We start from the raw sequence: 19,256 nt of genomic DNA, 5'->3' as shown, positions 1-19,256 counted from the left end.
ACAAGAATAGTTACACATTATTACCAACTTCATTATGGTGGTAGAACAAACTTTTCTTCTATTTTCAAACGATAAAATGGTCTCTTTTCGTCAGCAATCTACTGTTTGCTCTGAAAGTATGAATATCTTATGAGTACTGCCCCAATTGCCCATCATTAATCCTTTACTTTGCAGAATTCTACTTTAGTCAAAAATGTGCACAAAGAGGTACCCATATTAAATTCTCTGAAATTTTTTGTTTTCTCTATAGGTTCATTTCCTATCCAGTACAGAGCATAAATCGGTGAAAATGATTTGAATTAATTTTCTCTGCATGAAAAACTTCAGTTTTTACTATCATAATTCCGAAACCAATTTGTATCATTATATTTTTATACCATATGAATCTCTGAAAAGAGCATTTAACTATTTGCTTATATTAATTGTCAGTAGGTTTTGAGCAGATGATCATTTATTCTCAATATTTCGTTATTAATTTAAATTTTGATCATGGTCTATATGAATACAAAGCCAATATTCAATAGTATTAAAAGCATAAGCACATCATCACATTTTAAAAATCTATTTCATAATACAAAATGATCAGTACAGGAACTTAAGAAATCCACTTAACTGAACAAGTTGGCTTCACTTCTAATTTCTTACAATACAAGTCTGGCAAAAATGTAAAATATACTGATAAACTTCCAGAGAAACATATCTTATTAAATTACGCATGGCAATTTTGCTGATTTCATTTTCCAGACCAATCATATTTTTGGGAATTGAACAAGATAACTTAACAAAATTTTATTTTTGAACTGTAACAGATAAGCAAACAATTTAACGTTTAGTATGAATTTTTCAAAAAGATTATCTTTCGAACTTAGCTAGTATAATGTTGACACATGTATTCTTAACTTTGAATAAAATTTATTTTTTTTACAGTATGTCAGTCTGCAACCAGGGTATGGCTATGGACAAATATTGCCAGGAGAGACACTACCATTAAAATTGATGTACAGTCCACTGCCAGAGCATGGATCTCCGTCACCAGGAAAAGAGTTCACATTTCAACTGACATGCCATAATGTGTTTGATGAAGCCAGACCCAATATAGCCATACCTGCAAAAATGACCATCTCAGCAACAGTTGTTCATATACCAAATTTCCATTTATCATGCTCCACTTTAGGTTTCCCTGCTACTCCCTGTGGATCTTTTTCCATTGCTTCTTTCACCATCTCTTCAAATGAAGGTTAATTATGATACAAATGTGAACGGTCGTCACATTACGTAGCTAATTACTTCAGACATAAATGTTTTACAGTAAATGCCTTTCAAACACCAAAGGAATATTTTTAAGATAAGAAATAAGTAACTCAGGAGGGCTATTCAAAAACTTGTGAGAGTAATTCTTAACTGCTCTACATTGTCTTCAATGATTTCCCCATCAGCTAGGCGATTCTGTTTCCACCAGTGTCTCAGCTAGATTCTCAGGTAGTATGTAACTATGAGAACTTTCAGAACACACCTACACAAAATTTCCAACCCAATGAGAGGTATTAGGTAAATGAGGTAACAGACATCTATAATGATGGGGTGAATGAAGGGTATGGCATTTTGAATGCAAAGGCATTTCAAAATTATAGTTCTGCAATAGTTTAATATGTGAAATCAATGGAATTGACAATAGGAGGTCATAGCCTGCCCCATAATTGATAATGAGCGCCTTTATTTCCCATAAATTTGTATTTTATTTCTCTGGTAATTTACCATTTAAGGCATTTTTGGATGGACACAAAATTAACAACCCTAAATATTTTTTACCCTGCCCTAAAGTCAATTTGAACACACACTACAATAAACCAATCTTCAATTCCACATACATTCTAACTCCCTTCATTCTGTCAAACATAACTACCCTTCCTTTTCCTCCCTCTACCTCGCTTTCCCGAGGCTCCATTCTATCACAATTTTAATATGATATAATCAGCTTTTACAAATTAACTAAAAGTCCAAAAATAGTAAATAGGAGATTCATGACAGATTTATTATATCAAGTATTTCAATTTGTAGCCTATATGGGAAGAATGGTTAATGCTTCTATTTGGACACAGAGATAAATCATTCTCCCATCAGATGATCATACAGTATATTGATGGTTAAAATCCAAAGGGAATAACTGATGATTGAAATAAAATACAAAGAGGCAGGCTATCCGTTACAAATTAAGGTAATTGGCTTGATAATGAACTATGGTCATTTTTTCCCAAAAAAACTGCAGACGTTATATAGATGGATGCGATTGGCCCAGTTTGCCTGCTACCATTTCTTATTCGCGAAGGTGGCAGTGAATGGTTACCAAATATGGAAACTTTGAAAGAAGAAAATGAAGCTACTTTAAATGAAAGTACGCCACACAACATATGAATAGTTACCGATTTAATTTTATCTGATAATAGTTCACTCCTATAGGATCATAGGGCAGAGATTTTAGATTTTTCATTCAGTGCGATGTGCTCAAATATGCATATTTCTAATACTACCACAACACACCCTTCTTCAAATCTGCATACTTCTTATCTTCATTCATTCCATTCTATATGCCTATCCTTTTCCTGCCCCTACCTCACTTGCCTTATGTAATCCCTTCCATCAGTCTCCAACATCCCATCACTAATCAAAATGCTCTACATCCACCCTTCCTGCCTCCTTAGTATTTCTGCCAGCAATCATCTGCCCTCCCCCAAGATGCCTAGTACTTCTTTGTTTGTTTTTGTTTCCAACCATTTTACCTTCTCAACCCTTCTCCACATCCACATCTCAAAAGCCTCCCATCTACATCAATCAGCTTGCTTCAATGACTAAGTTTCTATGCCGTACACATTCCACACTCCATATTAAAATTTTTACTAATTTTTTCTTAACATCCTTATTCAGCATTCCTTTTATCAACTCCCTCCTACTAGCAAAACTTTCTTTGTCAAGAGAAATTCTTCTGATGCTTCTACTACTTTGACTAACTTGGTCCTGCTCTAGTTTTGACCCTCCTATTTAAATATTCATTGTAGCCTTTCTCTTCCACAAAAACCTTGTAACCTCTGTTTTGTTCGCATTAATTATCATCCTATAACCTATCAAGCTAATTTTCTAATGCACTTAGCAATTACTGTACCCTCCTGACCAAATTTTGATCATCCACCAACTTAATTGATTTTGAATACCCCTTTGATTTTCATTCCTATCTCCATTTCTTCCCAATGTTCTTGTGCGATAATAATGGACACTCCTGTCCTATCCCTCTTCTTAATACCGTCCATTTTGCTTCTGCCACTTACACCAGAGCAATCTGAGACATGTCCAGGTTGCAGATAAGCCACCTATCCTTTCATTCAACTGCTATATTTTGTAATGCATTAATTAATTCCACCCAACTTACAGATGACTGATTGAGATTTTCTATGATATATAATTCATTTAATTAGCTATGATATAAGCTCTATAAAACATTTAAACTTCAGTTGTAAATCTCATTTGGAAATGATTGTTTCCATTATAAAACACTCTATGCCTCCCTATATCTCTTATATTCATGAAAATAATTGATACCTTTCATGCTGGGGGGAAAATATTCAGGTCAAAACTAGTCTGGTGTGTATTCACTCCCTGCTACACACCCTAGCAGTTGCTTGCAGGGTACTAAAAATACTATTACTAAAAATACTCTATTAAACACCTTCACTAAATTTATGAAGCAAACAAATACCTCCTGACAGTACTCCATGCTCCTCTCTTCTATTAGCACCTTCATCACTGTTATCACATCACACATGCCTCTTCCATTACTGAACCCCAACTAATCATCTCCTGAGTAATTATTTGCCCTCCTCTCCGTCCTGTTATTGATGACCCTGAGCTGTGTGTGATGAAATACAACCCCTCTATAGCTATACTGGTGGGAGTAATGATAATTGCTCCAAGTTGAGACACTCATGCCATATGGGTCAAAGGGTAAGAGCCAGTTGAAAGGCAATCCACGGAGCCTCTGTTCCTTAGCTAGGTGACTGCAAAGGCATTTGACCTCAATGAGGCAGCCATTTGAGTGATGGTATCACTTTAAAAACACTATTGAAGAATGTGACAGGGAACCAACTCAATCATTTATCCCACAAACCAATGATGGACACAAAAATGTATTATCAAGTTTAAATGTGCTCCCATTTGTTACATGGAAAATCCCTTCACTCCCATACAGATGTTAATAAATGCTATTATTAATACCAAACACCCCACGGGGATATTAACAATTGTAACATACCAGCTGAATAGGGGATACGGATATTAAGGGACAATGCCTATTTTCGTTATAAATTTCCTTCCCTACGGCATGATTAAACTTATTTCTTCATACTTCAAATGTATAATTTTGAAGAATATACCATATTAGGAAAGTAGAAGGTTAAATTTATATTGATACACTGTAGTAATTTTTACAAGAGAATCTAGGGAATGAGTATTAATATTTAAAAAAAACATATGAATAGGGTGATGGCAAACTTACTTTATAAAATGAGTAAAGATTAGAGATGTAGTACATATTAGAAGCTTTTAGTAGAATGAAAGAAATAAGCTGGACAGATTAGAAGGCAAATTATGAAATTTAACATTTAATGGGAAACAGAGGATCCAAATAAGCCTTATAGAGGAGCAATGCTCTTCTCCAATTCCGATTTGGCCACTTCATTTCTATTTGAAAAACAACACACAAGCTTCAGTTGAACAAAAAATGCAAGTCAATATTTCCATTGTCTTAGAGTAACAGACATTTGATGGAACATTTTGCGATGATTGAAAGTGATTATTGAAATAGGGGTGATTACGCTAATCTTAGATGTAAGGGAATGTTAATTTTAATGTCCATTAAGTTAAATATCCTTATTGATTCAATTCTATAACAGATAAGAAAGAACTATCTCAGAATTGAATAATTCAAGTAAAGAGAATTCAAATATTTGCCTTTTATACAGTCTTACAAATGACCCAAAATCCATTTATTATATAGATGCTGGACAATTACCTGACTCTGGGTATTGGTATGAATTCATAACTCAATCTGAAGACATTCTTATTTATCCCCGTCACGGGTATCTCAAACCTGAACAGGTAAATTATGAAAAAATATCAATTTTTCATCAATTAAATTTAAATTTAAGGATGCCTATGTAATTGGAATATGCAATTTATAGATGAGGACAGTGAAGGTTTGCTTTCAACCGAAACTTAGAAAATTAAAAATTGTTGAAAAGGCTAAAGAGCTTTGGGAAAGTGATGAACAACTGCTAAGAGAGAAACAGTTGGAAATTGAAAAAAAGAATCAAGAAAAGGCAGAAATGGAAAGTAAAGCAAAGGTGAAAATTAATGCCAAGTTTCAAGCTCTTCATTACATGAAATATTGCCATTGATTGCCAATTGCTTAGATTTTGTTAACAAAGATCTACAACAATAAATATCCATGCATTGGAAAAAACAATACATTTTCATATCGAAACTTGGTGAAGAGAAAATATTTCTCCACTATTCAATTAAAGTATATCTGAGTAAGGAATTGGAAGTTATATACATTTATTCATATTATATTTTATGCATACTAAATTAGTTAAGGTAGATATGTATGTATGCCATTAATGATAATGATGTGTTTTATATGCATAAGATGCCATTTTACAGGGAAACTTCAAATTACCTAATGTTTTTGAAGGGGCCACTGAGATGATATGTAAAATTGAAGTTGAGGAAATATATTTTTAAAAGGCATTTAATGTTTTATCAATGAAATACATCTCACTATTATAGCAACATAAAAACAACGATTTGTGCATTCAATCTGGCACAAGAAATTTAAATAAAAGCATCCGACATCAATATTTGAAGCGTGGCTCCTCGTATAGGAAGGTTTACTAATTTTATATACATGTACTTGTTGCAGAATTTGTGGCTTCTGCTTGATTTTACATATTTTTTTTATTCTACCTTTCCCAAGCAAATTTTAAATGAAATAAAATGTATCTTAGGCTAGTTAACAGGTATTGCGACTTTGTTAATTGATTTAAAAATATAATTACAGCAAAAAAACAAACATAGCGTTTCTGCAATTCAGATTGCTGAAACAGCAGATAATTAGATCAATAATGATTTCAACATTTTGCAAAAGAAACACTTGGTTTTTCCACATAAAATTTTATGTGGAAAAACCAAATGTTTCTTTTGCAATATGTATCGTTTCCACAAAGTGACGCCTGAAGTTATCTCCTATTTCAACATTTGATTAACACACCCATTAATGGCAATTTATTTCAAAAACTAATGTCAATGAACCAATACACATAATACAAACAAGAGAACACAGTTATGAATGAAAGCTGGGAAAAATCATCTTCTTAGAGAGATGAAATTTTACATTGATGTAGGGTTTGGAGAGCTATCCATACTGTAATATAGTACGTAAATTTGAGGATAAAGAAACCTCACCTTATTTTAAGTGAAAATACATTTCACATTGGTGGAAATAGTAAATAATTACCCCTTAATTCATTAATTAGGCATGAGAAAACTCATTTTCATTTCATGCTGATGAATATTTTCACATTGTTAGCCATTAAGGATGGCCAATTTGTCAGACCTTTGGTATCAAATCCAATGCTGAAATAAACTTGTTGTGTGTGAAATGTTCCTTTAATACACTGTTAAGAAGTTATATGGTAGGTATCTCATTAATTTGCAAAAAAAGTGCAAGGAATAAATAGCATCTGAGAAATACCACTGAGGGTTTCCTGATTTTGCTTAGGACCAAGGGTACCAAATCCTTTGACTAGAAAGAATTACCTGTAGATTTTAAGTTAACCTCTAGCATCTAGGTAAGTAAATAGTACACTAACTAATTTATCATTTTCAGGGAAAGAAAAAGAATAAGAAATCAGGAAAGAAAAGCAAGGATTTTGAACATATAAAAAAGGAAGAACATAAGAAAATCAATTCAGCCGACTCTGAAAATGCTGAAGAAATGAAGCTCATGAAAAACTCTCTGGAGCATAAAGGTGTTTATTAAACATCTTCACTCATGATTCAATGTGGACAATTTTTATAACAAGCTTATGTTGAGTATGAAGTAGACTCATTGTTTTGGTAATTAATTGTTTAAGATGTATGGGTGGGACGCGGTAGTCCAGGGGGTAGAGCGGGTCGACTACTAAGGAGGGGCCCGGGTTTGATTCCCAGGCAAGTCTATGGACACCTGCAGCTCCACCCAAGCTATGTGATTTTTTGGGTACCAGATATTCCTGGGAAACCCTAACCGGCACAGGGAAAGGAGCTGGCCCCCCTACCCTGATGTGTGAATTTCACTTGACGTATAGGGCTTGGTACTGGGTGAACTCTACCATCACCTACCAAACCAACCTTCAGGTTGATTACTGCATTTTTTTTTATATACATGAACCCATGGGTCAGATGACTCGTGATTGGTTCGTGATGGAGGAGCCTCCTGGTGGGTCGCCATGACCTTGTGTTGTGTTCCTTCCTTTTCCTACCTTCATCAGCACCGGTTTCCACGCATTGCTGAGGGAATAGCCACCAGAGTCCCTGTGGAAATTACATCTTGCTATTCTTATTTCAATTGTTTCTTTAATTGTTTGATCCCAGTAACTGCTGGTGCAGGCAAGTAACTTCGTCCCTTCGAAATTAATGGGGTGATCCATCCTGATGCTGTGTTCAGCGATGGCTGATTTCTCCAACTGGCCCAGCCATAAGTGTCTTTGGTGTTCCTTTAATCTGGTCTCAATGGTCTGCCCCATCTATCCAATGTAGATATCTCTGCAGGTACACGGGACTTGGTAAATGCCTGGGGTCTTTAGGCCAATTGGGTCCTTGGCTCTGATGAGAAGATTTCTAATTTTTCCCGGTGGTTTATGGATGGCCTCGATTATATGCCTAGCCAATATCCTGGATAGTGTCCCAGAAATCGAGGAGACATATGGCAAGCAGGCCCTGGCTTTTGGTGTCTCATCTTCCTTATCCTCCTGCGTCATGTGTACTTGTGGATTGAAGGACCTTTTAAGGACCAAAGAGATGTCGCATCCACTATACCCATTTTGGATGAATGTTTTCTCGAGGTGGCTTATCTCCTCCGACAAACGTTCTTGTCAGCAATGGCCCTACCTCATTGAAGTAGTGTGTTCAGCACTGCTTGTTGCTGGGCTGGGTGGTGGTGGCTCTTTCCATTCAGGTATAGATCCGTATGCGTCAGCTCATAATATACCCCATGCCCAAGTGCACCATCACTCTTTCTTTGAATCAGGATGTTGAGGAAAGAGAGTTTGCCCCCAATTTCCAATTCCATTGTGAAGTAAACGTTTGGGTGTAGGCATTTCATGTGTCACAGGAATTCGTTCAGTGCCTCCTTCCTATGTGGCCAAATCACAAAGGTGTCGTTAACATACCAGTAAAAATGTCTTGAGTGGAGGGGGGTGATTTGAATACCTTTCCCTTGGTCTTCCATGAAGAATTTTGTTATGGCAGGGAAGAGTGGAGATCCCATTGCCACTCCATCTGCTTGCTTGACGTATTGCCCATTGCACAGGAAGTAGGTGGATATCGGAGCGTGGCAAAATAGCATCACCATGGCAGCATCAAACTTAGCATCCAGGAGGCGTAAAGTATCAGCCAGGATGACCCGCGTGAAAAGGGATACCACATTCAAACTCACCAGGATATCCCTTGCTTCTGGATGGATTTTCCCCAGGATTTTTACAAAGTCTGCAGAGTTTCGGATGTGATGCTCGCAGCAGCCTACAATTGGCACCAGAATGCTGGTGAGGTGCTTTGTCAAGTTATAGGTGGGAGAACTGATGGTGCTTACAATTGGTCTTAGTGGTATGCCGATCTTGTGGATCTTGGGCAAGTCGTATAATCTCAGGGGGACCGTTGGCCAATATGGAACCCCTGACCCAAGAAAACTTCATCAAAAGTAAAAATTTGTCCTCGTTAAATTTGAACTTTGATACGCAATTCTATTTCAAATACTCCATCTTCTGTAGAGACTCACAAAAAATTCCATTGAGAGGTTAGGTTATGAAGAGGATGCAGTGGACTCATCGTCTGAACATTGCCTTGTTACAATATTCTTTGATTAATTTAATTAAGCCTATCGGAATTACTACCTTACATTATATCACTTGAGCTGCATTTGCAACAGGAAGGGGAAAGGATGGAGAATGAAGGAGAAAGGGATGGGAATTAATTCTTGGAAGCCATAAATTTCCTATTGTTTTGAACAGGCTCAAATAAATGTGCAATTGTTTACAGAGAATCTAAAAATAAAAATTTGTTTAGAAGAAATGGGAATAAGAAAACAATTGAGATCCTAGCCAACCATCATGGAATCGATCAGAACTCTCAAGACCTGTGCATATAACTTACCTAGTAGATACTCGAACATTTAGTGTCCACAATTGCTTTGAACTTAATCTTTTAACAGTTTTGAAGCTCATCACATATTATTGTTTCCTGGTTCAAGTAATGTATTTTTTTAAATTTAGTTAAAAAGAGTTGATGCTGTTTGAAAAATTTGTTAATGCTGTTTTATATGCTTTGCATGATTTTTATTTTAGATTCATACCATTTTTATCTTTTCTAACATTCAATTAATACATATTCCTTTTTTAGTTTTCGTGGGTTCTTGGTTAGGCATTCATTTTTGGTCATTTTATATTTTTCTCTATTGTTCTTAAGTTTCAGTTTTATCACATTTAGAGACCATCAAAATTTTCTTTCAGAAAATCCTTCCACCAAGGGAGATACCAAAGATAAGACTCAAAAATTATTATTCCCTGCGGAGAAAAACATTCTGGAATCACTAGAGCCTTACGTTTTACAAACCAAAATAGCTTGCATAGTGGCCAAAGGGTATCCTTCTGATTCTGGGACTGGAATCAGTAACTTTTCAAGAGCTTCCTCATTTGAAAGAATAATTAAAGAAGAATCTAAATGGTATGATTTCGTGAATTCTTCTGATTATTCAATATCTCGAGGATGCACTTGGGCTGTTCCTCCAGAGGGGTAAGTGGACGCAATGATGAAGAAATACGCATGCACAGCTTGCTTGTGCCCAAACCATACTAAATCTGATGGGAAATTAAGGGAAAGGAAGTGTACTAAGAGTTTTACCAGAGTACTTATTATTGGCAGTGATAAAAATCATCCCTCTGAAGTATGCTTGTCTGTTTTCCACTCTTAATTACATGCACTGACTCGTAGGGCATTTCAATTCATTGAATCACTTTGATATGATACAATCAAACTCATTTATCTGTCTCTTGTACAAAGTTTAGTCCATGGCAGAATTGCATTGCTGTAGCAGACCAAAGCTTCTTGGAATGAGTGACAAATTGGTAACAAAGCCACATTTTATTTTGTCTGTCAATTCATTCGATCATGATGATGAAGAAATTTGACAGTAGAATGGACAAAAAGAAATTACATATAGGTATATTTGAGTCCCACTTTTAAAATTGATCTGAGAAAATGTTTCCTTAAAAAAAAAATAGGGTCCCAGTAGGTGCTTAATAATTAAATTTTGTCAGTGATTGAGGATTTATTGCAAATGGCAAAGCAACTTATACAGCAGTGCTTCTTTGGACCATGAGATGGGTCATTCTACCATCAGATGATTAAACAGGATAACTGAAGGTTAAAATCCAAAGACGCTAGTATCTACCAAGGTTATTGCCTTGATAATAAACTATTCTCACTTTTTCCAGAAAAATTGCCGATGTTATCTGGATGGATGTTATTTGCCCAGTTTGCCGGCCATCATTTCTTATTCGTGAATGTGGCAGTGAATGGTTACCAAATATGGAAACTTTGAAAGAAGAAAATGAAGCTAGTTTAAATGAAAGTATGGCAGAATATATGAATATTTACTGATTTTATTTTATTTGCTAATAGTTCACTTCTATAGTATCATAGGGCAGAGTTATCAGATCTTTGATTCAATGTGAAGTGCTTAACTATGTGTATTTCTTTATACTACTAAAACACACCCACCCTTCTTCAAATCTGCATACTTCCTATCTTCATTCATTCCATCCTATATGCCTATCCTTTTCCTGCCCCTACCTCACTTGCCTTATTTAATCCCCTCCATCAGTCTTCAATATCCCATCACTAAGCAAAATCCTCTAAATCCACCCTTCCTGCCTCCTTAGTATTTCTGCCAGCAATCGTCTGCCCCCATTCCATCTTTGTTTTCTTTGGATCTATTTTACCTTTTTCATCCTTTTCCATACAAATATCTCAAAAGACTCCTATCAATTCATATTATCTTACTTCAATGACCATGTTTCCACACCATAAAATGCTGAGCTCCATATCAAAGTTTTCACTCATCTTTTCTTAATATCCTTACTACATAACTCTCTTCCTAACACTGTGCATCTTGACTCTTCAGCCACCACACACAATTGAGCTGTATGAGACATGCACAGGTTGCAGATAGGTTCACCTATCCCTCCAATTCACTTCTGTCCTCTGTAATGCATTCATTAATGCTACGACACCATAATCAAGTCAACAGATACAAAAAATGAGTGCTTCTAAAGTAATAAAATATATTTGATGGGTGATATAAATTATGATCTTTTTTATCTTTGACAAATGGACTAAACTTCTTAGTTATGTAGTTATGCTAACATAAAAATTTAATCCAACACTACCTTAACTACAAAAATGCTTGATTGGTTCAAAGAGAGTTCATAATAAATATGAAGGTATGCTCATTTTGCAGTCATTTAACATATGCTTACCTTCAAGAAAATACCACCTTTATTGATTAATGCACTAATATTTTATTTTTAACCAAAAATGTATTGGAAATTCATCCATCTACCAGCTTTTCTCTTCAGAATCCTTTAAAGTGCAGCCAAAAGAGAAAAATTCTTGTACCAAAATTTAGTGCCAAATTTTATTTTCTTTCCGAAAATACCAATATAATTTTGTGGTGATAATGGAAGTGGAATACTGTCAAATAGAATATGCCGTTGTATAATGGAGATATTAACTGTATAAAGCCTGGATTGAACCAACATAGTCTGGTGGTGATTTTCAAAAGCTCAATTTTTGACTCATTTTGATAAATTAAATAACAGAACACCAAAATCCACTTGAAAATACCATGGTTACAGCAAATGTGCTGGGCTGGATTGAATTTTTAATTTTGAGTAGCTAAAAATCTGCAACTAAGGAGTGCATGCCACAAATAAAAATTACAATTTCTAACATCTCTCAAAACATGATAATTCTTTTAGATATGATTGCTTAGTGGTTTAAAATAACTTGGGAGGAACTAACACAAATATTAATCATAGAAATATGAAAAAGAACTCTCAAGTGGTCAGTAAGTGGTTTAATAGAGGTGGTGATCAGCAAAGAAAAATCCCAAATATTCTTTCCTCAAATTCTTTACACCCAAAATTAACCCATCCAAACCGGCATGAAAAACCCTTAAAAAACTGTTCTAATCCCAACATCATTATAAGAATTGATGACAAGGATTCTATGATAGTGATCCTCAATTCCCAAGACTACACAACATCAAACGAAGATCCCAACCCCAATTTCCAAAAGGTATTTATGCCTCTCTCTTCAACTTTAGGCCTTTCCATCCTTTCACCCTAACTCCACAAGCTATCTGAAATTCATATGGACCACCATTTGTACTACCCCACTGTGTCAGGTTTTAATTCCCCACGGAAAGAAACTACATGTATGTCTTCGCAGAGCATTATCTACAGCCCCTTGTAAATTTCTTACCCTCTTCTGTACAAGACAGCTACATTTACTTCAATAATCTAAATTTCATCTCAATTGACTTCAATTTGAACCTAATCGTGCCCAAGATCAACATAACCTCATTATACACATCAATCACTTGTGATGAAGGTCTGGCCTCCTTATAGGACTACCTCTCCAAAAAACTAATACTGCATCTCCTTTCCAAACAGTTTCTACTTGATATTCTTAACCATCTAGTAAAAAAATGCTTTCCTCTTCAAAAGTTGATTTTTTCTTCAGACCAGAGATACATATTTAATTTTGTGTTTACCCATAGAGGTCCAGCATTTTCCAACCTCTTTATGGTCACCTAGAGCACATTTTCTATCCTTGCCAAATCCTCCAACTACTTCTATGGAAATATGGAACCACAATCTTGATAGCATGACTGAGAATCTATTAATACTCTCATTTCAAGCCTTAACTCATCTTTTTCTATTAAATTCACTTTTTATTATTCTTATTCTACATTACATTCCTCATCATTGATGGTCTTCTTCAAAACCATATTTCCTATACATTGGTACACATGGAACTGGCAACTTACCAGGAATAGCTGAACTACCATTGTAGTTTAGCTATTCCTGGTACGTAGCCATCCTTTCTGCACCAAATGTCCTATCTCCCAATTACTTTCAATCAGAGGGCACTGCATTTTGTGACTGCACCCCCACCTTGATAACATAATTTTCACACTATGTTCTTAAATGCAGATATACAGGACAACTTAAAAAAAAAGAAAATTCTCACTTTCCACAGACTGCTGCACTCCACACCCCAGTTAAACCTTTGAGGCATGGCAAAAAACTGAATTGCCAAATATGAAAAAGTGAGATGCATTTTTAGTCTGTTACTTACTGTATGTACATGCATGATCAAAATTACAGAAAGTACTATTTCAATAGCTTACCATACAGTTACCACCATCACCATTGAATGACTGCTGCGGCAGGTGTTTGATACTCCCACTCTCCTCCAACATAGCATCATTCCATCCCTTTTATTTTCCCTCTACCAGAATTGATGCCCTTCAAGGCAAAAAAGGAAATAAAAAAATTTAATGGAGAATGGGCTCATGAGCAAATAGTATCAATGACAAGATATACTATTCAACAACTACAAGAGAATTAAAAACATGTCAAATTCAAAGCTAGGTTAGCCTACCACATTCCTCACTAAATAATGACACAGGTCAATTTTGAAGTACCCTCTTGAACTGACATCTTTTCTCTTAGTTCTTGCCAAACAATAGGAAGCTGCCCATAATTTGAGGTTTGGATATTATGAAACTGTAGATGGAGGATAACATTAGAATGCATTCAGTACCTACATGCTATTTCTGTTTTCTGAGGAATATTTTTTTTCAGTAATGAGTATCTTCCTTAATGATGAGCTTGACAAAAACATGTGCACATTTACAAATTACCAATGGTAAAAATGTCATATCATTTACCCTTTCCTATAGGTTGTGTTAGCTTAAAATTAGTTAGGAATACTTATAATATTATTGGGAATCACATTTTGGCCATACATGACCAGAGAGAAAGTTTCACCAAAGTGCAAACATGTACAAATGTTATCTATGCAATGATTCCATCTGCTTAAAGTAAATCGGTATTTAATTCTCATAAATGATGTTATAGCCACAGAATACCAAGGAAAGCCAATATGGAGCAACATGAAGAGTGCCCAAAGGCAAGTGGTTGATTTTCAATACGTGGCAATTGGGGGAGGCACAAGGACATTGTCTATTAAACTACAGAACATCTATCCTACCCCAATTCAAATGCATGTACCTTCATTACTAAACCCACTAGGACCATTTACCACTCCACAGTCTCTCTATGTAGAGGATCAGGTAATTGTAATTAAAACCATAAAAATCTTCCTGATGGGATGCATACTTATTGTTATACCCATCTTATTCCGTAGCAATTAAGTTATAAACATATATTCAATTAGAATTTAAAGAATCTTCTTGAAAATTACTATTAATATTAATGTGGTACAACCACCTTCTTCTGATAAGAGTTAAGGCTGAAGCAATGGGAGAGGAGCTACATGGGAGGTGTGGGGACAGGGTTTTGGCAGCAAATGCTTTAGGTTGGTGGTTATTGGGCATTCTGAAAACCACCATCTAAATCCTCCACCACCCCCAAATCCACATGACTCCATTCAATTGGGCCAGATGCAAAACTTATCCCTCTTTTGCCATTCTCTCCCTCCCCTAATAGCATCCATTCTCTCCTACCCCATTCCATCTTGAACCTCCAGTAATGTAATTAACCAACTAAAATATGAATTATGAAACAAAACCTCTAAACTGGATTATTCACCATATCATCTTCACATCAACCATCACTGTATCCCTTACAACCCTTCTTCAGCACCAGCCAGTTATCTAAAAGTGTACATAGCTGACTAGTAAATACATTTTCCCTTCCTATGGTTTTCTTGAATTCCAACTCTAAACACCTTCCATCCTACCCTCCCTTTTCCCTGTATTTTCATTCTAATCCTCAACACACAAGAATATGGTTGTGCCACTGAAATCTTTATATTCATTTCATGAATCCATGCACATACAGCATATTTTATCACAAGAATACGACAGATAAAATACAATGCACAAAATTAAAGTAAACACATTCAAATTTTTGGTGGCTTCATCCAAGTTCATCATTGTAAGAGGTATGACCGACAGAATAAGTATCGAAAGAAAACATTGGAGATAAGTAGTCCTCATGGATTTTGCATATAAATTCCCCTTCCTGGTCTCCTGTATGCCTTATACTTATTTGTTCACACTTATTCACTCCACCCTTCAATCTGTCTTCAATCAATAAAATAACCTGGAAAATACACACTATGCTTCTATATAATCCACTTACAAAATTTAAGCTTGTTGCATCCCCATTTCCTAACAATATTCTATAATACTCTACAATGGGCAATTTGACCTGTTCTAAGTTACTGAAAAAATCTTTGTAAACCATTTCTTCGATTTGCACCTCCTATCACCATAGACTATTTTATTACCACACTTTCAGACTAAAACACTCCTCCCTCATCCCTGCACCTGTTCGAACCTGTTCTTGCGACCCTTTTTGCTACCACAGCCTTGTTTTATTTCACAGCACAATCCTTAGCCCAAAGACCAATCACTCTTTCTAACCAAGTGGCAGGTTACGCTAAAGACATCTAACTAACATTTTATAAACTTTTGTTCAATTCCTTTGATCCCAAGTGAAAAATCTCTTCTTAGCAAAGGTCTTTCCTTTTACTCATCCACAAAATCAATCACAATACTATTCAAACTGTTACCCTTGACTTCTTGGTGTCATCACTAAAGGTCAAAGACTCCCAAGGATTACTAAAATTTCATGCCGAAAAGAGTAAAAATCCATCCACACTAAACCCCTTAAATTTAAAGTCACACCACTCCATGAATCAAACTTTTCCCTCTCAATCATCCAGCGGAGATCTATGTAAACATTCTTCTGTCCAAACCATTCCAGTCCTTCCTTAGGGAATGAATTTGAAAATAAATCTTAAATAATAAATTTCACGAACTGTGATAAATCTTAGTCGGTAATCCAATATAGGCATATCTAATTTCATTAATGTAAATGTCAAACATTTGTTCTTTACCGATACAGAATACAACTTCATCAACAAATAAAGCATTAGGGTCAAGTACAAGAAGTACAAAATTACTCTCAACGTTCATCTCAGTACCTCCAGAGAGTTTTATGAGAATACCAGTAACTTTTTCTCCATACAGTGTAGGTGAGGTAAGAATCCATGAAAGTTCCATGTGCCATGACATAATAGATAAAAGATAAAGAACTAGGTATATGCAAACTCATTCTACATCTCTTTTCTTGGAAGGTGACCGAGTACATGGATATCACAGGATTTTCATCAGAAGGAATACCGACACATGCAACTGTCATCCTTCAAGGAAAGGGGGAGTTACCTAATCATAACTTTCACCCCAACCCACCAGCTATAACTCTAAAGCCAACAAAAAATCAAAAACCTTCTATTCTTACTGTAAGTTTATTTTTTAATGAATGGTATAAAATATTTCCTCAATACAGCTTCAAAATATTTTGGTACATTAGGTTACAATCTTCCTACTACCTTTCTTCCTAACCCAAATGGAAGATGATTTGTAGAAAGGTAGAGTTAGTGCAAATGACCTCAATCATCAAGGTACTTAAAAGTGAAATTACTATTACCAGTAGAGTTACCATATTAAAAATTGGAAAAATGCTATTAAATAGTTGCTTGATGCAGGGTCTATATTAAAATCCATAGAATCTAAAATCAATATCTGAATGACTAATTCAAATGTTGAGAAACTTTAACCTTAAAGTAAACTTCATTTTCTTCTCATCCATCCAAAGACTTATCTGATGATTAGGTGTACACTGTATGTATAAAATGTATACCCCAGAGAAATTTTAGACACCCACCATGGGATGTACTCCAGGCAGTTTCATAGTAACAAATGGAATCTGAGCATATGACTAATTCTATGAGCTCATGCTTAGAACCTTGGAGGCGCTACTTAGATAGTTTTAATAATGATATTGAACTTTGCACTGATGGCTGAAAAATTGAGTATGGTAACGGATGCACCTACACATATTCTAAATTTTCTTTTTTTTCATTATCATTTAGCATTCAAGAATATTATCTTAGTGCATGTTGCAAAATTTGTTCATGAATCTTTTTCAGCATGATTTAGTTCACTAGAATTTAGGCCAGTGCTTTGCCATTAATAATACTGAAGCTTCACACACCCTAAATAATGCGTGATGCAGTTGCAGTGATGAGAATTCTAACATAAAGGAAAATAGTATAAAATGAAGATAGTGTCTATTTAGGTACCTTATTCAAAATACAATAATGAAAATAGGGAGGAAGAATGGGAAGTTGGGATGTTACTTGGGTGAAGCAGCATCCAATAAAGATTAGGTTGTTATCCATACTGTCAATCATCTCTGTTATGTTGAATACTTATGACTAGGATGTGATAATATCATGCAACGGCTTAATGCAGTCGTGCCTTTAGCAATATAAGTACTCCTGGAACTAGGAGCAACTATTCTAAAATAAACAGGATATATATTATGCATGCCATATGCCAATGGTATTTGGGTTCATGGAATAACACGAAATCTAGTAGGATAGAGCCAGATTAGCTGGGTCGGTAACATGCTCGCTTGTTAACTCAAAGATCATTGGTTCAAGTCTCACCTGAAGCATGAGCGTTGTGTCAACTGTGGTAATTCAGCCCCTGGGAGACCTAATGACAAGCCAAGAGCTTATTAGGATCCCAAGGGCCACAGGGACCACCACAGGCATTCAGAGATTAAAAAATTGAAAACAGTACGTAGCTATTTAAAACTAAGTATTTTTCATTAAAATTCCTTTTTTCATAAAAATAGCTAAAAAGCATACAGTATTCCTAATCAATTAATAGCCATCAAATCATGTTTTCATGGTATTTTTCGATCAGTTGGTTATTTACTCATTGGATGTGGAATCTTGATGTCTTTAATTATAGGACTAGAGGGAGTAATTCATATTTTTATCCCCATAAGAACTGTTTTAGAGAGAAAATGCATAATTATGTAGACATTTCAACCTGAAAAATAAAATTTGACTTCTTTGTCAACATGTATAAGAATAATCGGAGCAATAACATTTTTTATGCAATTTCAGATACTAAACCTGAGTAATTCAGTTCTAGAATTTCATATTGGTAACATTACTGAGCTCAATGAACCAGAGAAGAAATCAAAAAAACAAAAAGACAGAGGTAATATTAAACCACAAGAGAGCTCACGAAGAAGTGAAAACAAAGCAAAAGTTGAACCTATCCAACATGAAGGCAATATATCAAAAAAGGAAAAGGGTGCAAAGGATAAAGGCAACAAAAAGAAAAAAGAAACCAAAGAGAGAGATAAACATAGTAACACTAGCAAAATGATGACTGCAGTGGAAACAGTGGAGGTAGATGATGAAGCATTTCACAAACAAGAAAATAGTGTGAAGATTGAATCGTTCCAGGAAAATCTTGAAGATGATACCATTCTTCCCTTCACAACGGAGCCTATTCATGTTGTACAGGTTCTACCAAAAGAAAAGAAAGAGCTGAAATTTTACCTTCACCAAGAAGTGAGAAATTTAGACAAAACATTTTCTTTTCCTCTTAGACTTTTCGGAAGAGGTGATCCAGTCTGTATTGTAAAAGTTAAAGTGAAGGCAAAATAGAATGTGATTGTCAAAGGTTGATAAGAGCTCATATAGGTCTAAATAAAATAATATACAAAAGGTGCACAGTAGAAGTAACTAATGTAATAATGAGAACTTGG

General features: G+C 35.3%; 1 long non-coding RNA gene across 1 annotated transcript in view; it reads right to left on the bottom strand.

Moving 5' to 3' along the window:
• LOC139688420 (uncharacterized) overlaps positions 1-19,256 on the bottom strand; it is a 30,103-nt gene that overhangs the window by 7,004 nt on the left and 3,843 nt on the right. The window contains exon 2 of the long non-coding RNA XR_011700745.1: positions 13,778-13,895. This is a non-coding gene — a long non-coding RNA (uncharacterized lncRNA). The remainder of the gene's footprint in view (positions 1-13,777; positions 13,896-19,256) is intronic.

Source organism: Hetaerina americana, unplaced genomic scaffold (genome assembly GCF_022747635.1).
Source record: "Hetaerina americana unplaced genomic scaffold, ioHetAmer1.1.p SCAF_2, whole genome shotgun sequence".
Taxonomy (NCBI): Eukaryota; Metazoa; Arthropoda; class Insecta; order Odonata; family Calopterygidae; genus Hetaerina; species Hetaerina americana.
This window is presented reverse-complemented; position numbering and strand designations above follow the sequence as displayed.